This window comes from Pollachius pollachius, assembly GCF_949987615.1.
Source record: "Pollachius pollachius genome assembly, chromosome: 5".
Classification (NCBI taxonomy): Eukaryota; Metazoa; Chordata; class Actinopteri; order Gadiformes; family Gadidae; genus Pollachius; species Pollachius pollachius.
In genome coordinates, this window is record NC_136938.1 from 69,374 (window position 1) to 76,107 (window position 6,734).

The following is a 6,734-nucleotide window of genomic DNA, read 5'->3' on the forward strand; positions in this document are numbered from 1 at the left end:
GCCCACTGTTTGGGAGAATATAAGCAACATACAGACACCGACAACGTCTCTCCAAACTCTATTTGTGAAACATGCAGACACTGTTGTGACGCCGGCAGCAGGGAGCATCAGAGGGCTGCAACGACAGAGATACATTGCAGTCTATCCCTGGTGTTGCAACGTTACATTTCTTCAAAAGATCACTCAACCGCACACGCAGTGTATTGCATTGCGTTTTCATATGGTACTTTGAGTATGGAATAAAGTCTTTATGCATTGCTTTCCTTCATTATGGATCTAATCATTGTTTCTGTACAAGTCCCGTCTTTGGCCACGGCAGCGCTCTCAGTCCTTTTGTGCTCCTGCTGAATAAAAGGTAATATGGACCCGGTAACATTTGCGTACGGCCATACCACCCTGATCACGCCCGATCTCGTCTGATCTCGGAAGCTAAGCAGGGTCGGGCCTGGTTAGTACTTAGATGGGTGACCGCCTGGGAATACCAGGTGCTGTAAGCATTTTTATTTTTCTGCTCGAGATCAATGGCTGCAATGGTCTGCCGTGCCCTGATCCTTAGCGCCCACTGTTTGGGAGAATTTAAGCAACATACAGACACTGACAACTTATATCACTCCAACTCATCCAACTCCAAGGCGAGGCTGCTTCACTAAGAAAGCAACTCACCACGAGGCCTTCATTAACCATGCGGTATGCCGAAGCCGGAAATGACAAACGCACAGTCGCACACACTCATCGAATGCAAAACAATCCGTTTTATCATAAACATTCAGTCACTGCAAAGATTTAAAGACTAGCCTCTTATCATAAGTTAGAACGGACCCAAAGTGTGTGATTGATACAGTCTGGTTTAGCTGTCGATTTCTCTCCCTTTTTAGTATGACTCGTTCTCAACATTACGTCATTCTTCTGTTAGGTGCACATGGCTAATTTGCATACGTGCACAGGACTGGCTGGCTCCGCATGGCAAATAATAGAACATATTTAATTATCCTGGGGGAAAAGAGAATCAATTGCAAACCGCTAAAATAGTACCTACTTTGTCGTATTACATTCCGTTTTGTGATACCTAACAACATGAAATAAAATGGATAACAGTTTAAATCTGTATTAAGAACAAGCAAATTGCACACACTTGTTGGAAAATAAACCCTGCAACACGGACTTTAAAGTCTAGACATCTCCGAATTCTTTGCAACCGTTCTCCAAGGGAACACGCGTGGGCAGCGTTCAGCCCATCTGAACGAGTACTAATCATACTTACCTGGCAAGGGAGATACCATGATCAAGAAGGTGGTTCACCCATGGTGAGGCTCGGCCATTGCACTGCGGCTGTTGCTGACCCGTGCGAATTCCCCAAATGTGGGAATCTCGATTGCATAATTTCTGGTAGTGGGGGACTGCGTTCGCGCTCTCCCCTGATCATGTTGTTGTAAAGAAATAAGAGCTATGAATGACTGCTTCGCTTGACCTGCTGCAGTCCATCGCAGCGTTTGAAACGCTATGTTTCTTCAAAGGTTCACGCAAACGAGCACACACGCCAACTCGGTGTATTGCATTGCGTTTTGATATGGTACTTTGAGTCCGGAATAAAGTATTCATTCATTGCTTTCCTTCATTATTGATCTAATAATTGTTTCTGTACAAGTCTGGTCTATGGTCACGGCAGCGCTCTCAGTCCTTATGTGCTCCTGCTGTTTAAAAGCTACTTTGGATGCGGCTATACTCGCTTACGGCCATACCACCCTGAACACGCCCGATCTCGTCTGATCTCGGAAGCTAAGCAGGGTCGGGCCTGGTTAGTACTTGGATGGTTGACCGCCTGGGAATACCAGGTGCTGTAAGCATATTTATTTTTCTGCTCGAGATCAATGGCTGCAATGGTCTGCCGTGCCCTGATCTTTAGCGCCCACTGTTTGGGAGAATTTAAGCAACATACAGACACTGACAACGTCTCTCCAAACTCTATTTGTGAAAAATGCAGACACTGTTGTGACGCCGGCAGCAGGGAGCATCAGAGGGCTGCAACGACAGAGATACATTGCAGTCTATCCCTGGTGTTGCAACGCTACATTTCTTCAAAAGATCACTCAACCGCACACGCAGTGTATTGCATTGCGTTTTCATATGGTACTTTGAGTATGGAATAAAGTCTTTATGCATTGCTTTCCTTCATTATGGATCTAATCATTGTTTCTGTACAAGTCCCGTCTCTGGCCACGGCAGCGCTCTAAGTCCTTTTGTGCTCCTGCTGAATAAAAGGTAGTATGGACCCGGTAACATTTGCGTACGGCCATACCACCCTGATCACGTCCGATCTCGTCTGATCTCGGAAGCTAAGCAGGGTCGGGCCTGGTTAGTACTTGGATGGGTGACCGCCTGGGAATACCAGGTGCTGTAAGCATTTTTATTTTTCTGCTCGAGATCAATGGCTGCAATGGTCTGCCGTGCCCTGATCTTTAGCGCCCACTGTTTGGGAGAATTTAAGCAACATACAGACACCGACAACGTCTCTCCAAACTCTATTTGTGAAACATGCAGACACTGTTGTGACGCCGGCAGCAGGGAGCATCAGAGGGCTGCAACGACAGATATACATTGCAGTCTATCCCTGGTGTTGCAACGCTACATTTCTTCAAAAGATCACTCAACCGCACACGCAGTGTATTGCATTGCGTTTTGATATGGTACTTTGAGTAGGGAATAAAGTCTTTATGCATTGCTTTCCTTCATTATGGATCGAATCATTGTTTCTGTACAAGTCCCGTCTCTGGCCACGGCAGCGCTCTCAGTCCTTTTGTGCTCCTGCTGAATAAAAGGTAGTATGGACCCGATAACATTTGCGTACGGCTATACCACCCTGATCACGCCCGATCTCGTCTGATATCGGAAGCTAAGCGGGGTCGGGCCTGGTTAGTACTTGGATGGTTGACCGCCTGGGAATACCAGGTGCTGTAAGCATATTTATTTTTCTGCTCGAGATCAATGGCTGCAATGGTCTGCCGTGCCCTGATCTTTAGCACCCACTGTTTGGGAGAATTTAAGCAACATACAGACACTGACAACGTCTCTCCAAACTCTATTTGTGAAAAATGCAGACACTGTTGTGACGCCGGCAGCAGGGAGCATCAGAGGGCTGCAACGACAGAGATACATTGCAGTCTATCCCTGGTGTTGCAACGCTACATTTCTTCAAAAGATCACTCAACCGCACACGCAGTGTATTGCATTGCGTTTTCATATGGTACTTTGAGTATGGAATAAAGTCTTTATGCATTGCTTTCCTTCATTATGGATCTAATCATTGTTTCTGTACAAGTCCCGTCTCTGGCCACGGCAGCGCTCTCAGTCCTTTTGTGCTCCTGCTGAATAAAAGGTAGTATGGACCCGGTAACATTTGCGTACGGCCATACCACACTGATCACGCCCGATCTCGTCTGATCTCGGAAGCTAAGCAGGGTCGGGCCTGGTTAGTACTTGGATGGGTGACCGCCTGGGAATACCAGGTGCTGTAAGCATATTTATTTTTCTGCTCGAGATCAATGGCTGCAATGGTCTGCCGTGCCCTGATCTTTAGCGCCCACTGTTTGGGAGAATTTAAGCAACATACAGACACTGACAACGTCTCTCCAAACTCTATTTGTGAAAAATGCAGACACTGTTGTGACGCCGGCAGCAGGGAGCATCAGAGGGCTGCAACGACAGAGATACATTGCAGTCTATCCCTGGTGTTGCAACGCTACATTTCTTCAAAAGATCACTCAACCGCACACGCAGTGTATTGCATTGCGTTTTGATATGGTACTTTGAGTATGGAATAAAGTCTTTATGCATTGCTTTCCTTCATTATGGATCTAATCATTGTTTCTGTACAAGTCCCGTCTCTGGCCACGGCAGCGCTCTCAGTCCTTTTGTGCTCCTGCTGAATAAAAGGTAGTATGGACCCGGTAACATTTGCGTACGGCCATACCACCCTGATCACGCCCGATCTCGTCTGATCTCGGAAGCTAAGCAGGGTCGGGCCTGGTTAGTACTTGGATGGGTGACCGCCTGGGAATACCAGGTGCTGTAAGCATTTTTATTTTTCTGCTCGAGATCAATGGCTGCAATGGTCTGCCGTGCCCTGATCCTTAGCGCCCACTGTTTGGGAGAATTTAAGCAACATACAGACACTGACAACGTCTCTCCAAACTCTATTTGTGAAAAATGCAGACACTGTTGTGACGCCGGCAGCAGGGAGCATCAGAGGGCTGCAACGACAGAGATACATTGCAGTCTATCCCTGGTTTTGCAACGCTACATTTCTTCAAAAGATCACTCAACCGCACACGCAGTGTATTGCATTGCGTTTTCATATGGTACTTTGAGTATGGAATAAAGTCTTTATGCATTGCTTTCCTTCATTATGGATCTAATCATTGTTTCTGTACAAGTCCCGTCTCTGGCCACGGCAGCGCTCTCAGTCCTTTTGTGCTCCTGCTGAATAAAAGGTAGTATGGACCCGGTAATATTTGCGTACGGCCATACCATCCTGATCACGCCCGATCTCGTCTGATCTCAGAAGCTAAGCAGGATCGGGCCTGGTTAGTACTTGGATGGGTGACCGCCTGGGAATACCAGGTGCTGTAAGCATTTTTATTTTTCTGCTCGAGATCAATGGCTGCAATGGTCTGCCGTGCCCTGATCCTTAGCGCCCACTGTTTGGGAGAATTTAAGCAACATACAGACACTGACAACGTCTCTCCAAACTCTATTTGTGAAACATGCAGACACTGTTGTGACGCCGGCAGCAGGGAGCATCAGAGGGCTGCAACGACAGAGATACATTGCAGTCTATCCCTGGTGTTGCAACGTTACATTTCTTCAAAAGATCACTCAACCGCACACGCAGTGTATTGCATTGCGTTTTCATATGGTACTTTGAGTATGGAATAAAGTCTTTATGCATTGCTTTCCTTCATTATGGATCTAATCATTGTTTCTGTACAAGTCCCGTCTTTGGCCACGGCAGCGCTCTCAGTCCTTTTGTGCTCCTGCTGAATAAAAGGTAATATGGACCCGGTAACATTTGCGTACGGCCATACCACCCTGATCACGCCCGATCTCGTCTGATCTCGGAAGCTAAGCAGGGTCGGGCCTGGTTAGTACTTAGATGGGTGACCGCCTGGGAATACCAGGTGCTGTAAGCATTTTTATTTTTCTGCTCGAGATCAATGGCTGCAATGGTCTGCCGTGCCCTGATCCTTAGCGCCCACTGTTTGGGAGAATTTAAGCAACATACAGACACTGACAACTTATATCACTCCAACTCATCCAACTCCAAGGCGAGGCTGCTTCACTAAGAAAGCAACTCACCACGAGGCCTTCATTAACCATGCGGTATGCCGAAGCCGGAAATGACAAACGCACAGTCGCACACACTCATCGAATGCAAAACAATCCGTTTTATCATAAACATTCAGTCACTGCAAAGATTTAAAGACTAGCCTCTTATCATAAGTTAGAACGGACCCAAAGTGTGTGATTGATACAGTCTGGTTTAGCTGTCGATTTCTCTCCCTTTTTAGTATGACTCGTTCTCAACATTACGTCATTCTTCTGTTAGGTGCACATGGCTAATTTGCATACGTGCACAGGACTGGCTGGCTCCGCATGGCAAATAATAGAACATATTTAATTATCCTGGGGGAAAAGAGAATCAATTGCAAACCGCTAAAATAGTACCTACTTTGTCGTATTACATTCCGTTTTGTGATACCTAACAACATGAAATAAAATGGGTAACAGTTTAAATCTGTATTAAGAACAAGCAAATTGCACACACTTGTTGGAAAATAAACCCTGCAACACGGACTTTAAAGTCTAGACATCTCCGAATTCTTTGCAACCGTTCTCCAAGGGAACACGCGTGGGCAGCGTTCAGCCCATCTGAACGAGTACTAATCAAACTTACCTGGCAAGGGAGATACCATGATCAAGAAGGTGGTTCACCCATGGTGAGGCTCGGCCATTGCACTGCGGCTGTTGCTGACCCGTGCGAATTCCCCAAATGTGGGAATCTCGATTGCATAATTTCTGGTAGTGGGGGACTGCGTTCGCGCTCTCCCCTGATCATGTTGTTGTAAAGAAATAAAAGCTATGAATGACTGCTTCGCTTGACCTGCTGCAGTCCATCGCAGCGTTTGAAACGCTATGTTTCTTCAAAGGTTCACGCAAACGAGCACACACGCCAACTCGGTGTATTGCATTGCGTTTTGATATGGTACTTTGAGTCCGGAATAAAGTATTCATTCATTGCTTTCCTTCATTATTGATCTAATAATTGTTTCTGTACAAGTCTGGTCTATGGTCACGGCAGCGCTCTCAGTCCTTATGTGCTCCTGCTGTTTAAAAGCTACTTTGGATGCGGCTATACTCGCTTACGGCCATACTACCCTGAACACGCCCGATCTCGTCTGATCTCGGAAGCTAAGCAGGGTCGGGCATGGTTAGTACTTGGATGGGAGACCGCCTGGGAATACCAGGTGCTGTAAGCTTTTTTTTTTTCTGCTCGAGATCAATGGCTGCAATGGTCTGCCGTGCCCTGATCTTTAGCGCCCACTGTTTGGGAGAATTTAAGCAACATACAGACACTGACAACGTCTCTCCAAACTCTATTTGTGAAAAATGCAGACACTGTTGTGACGCCGGCAGCAGGGAGCATCAGAGGGCTGCAACGACAGAGATACATTGCAGTC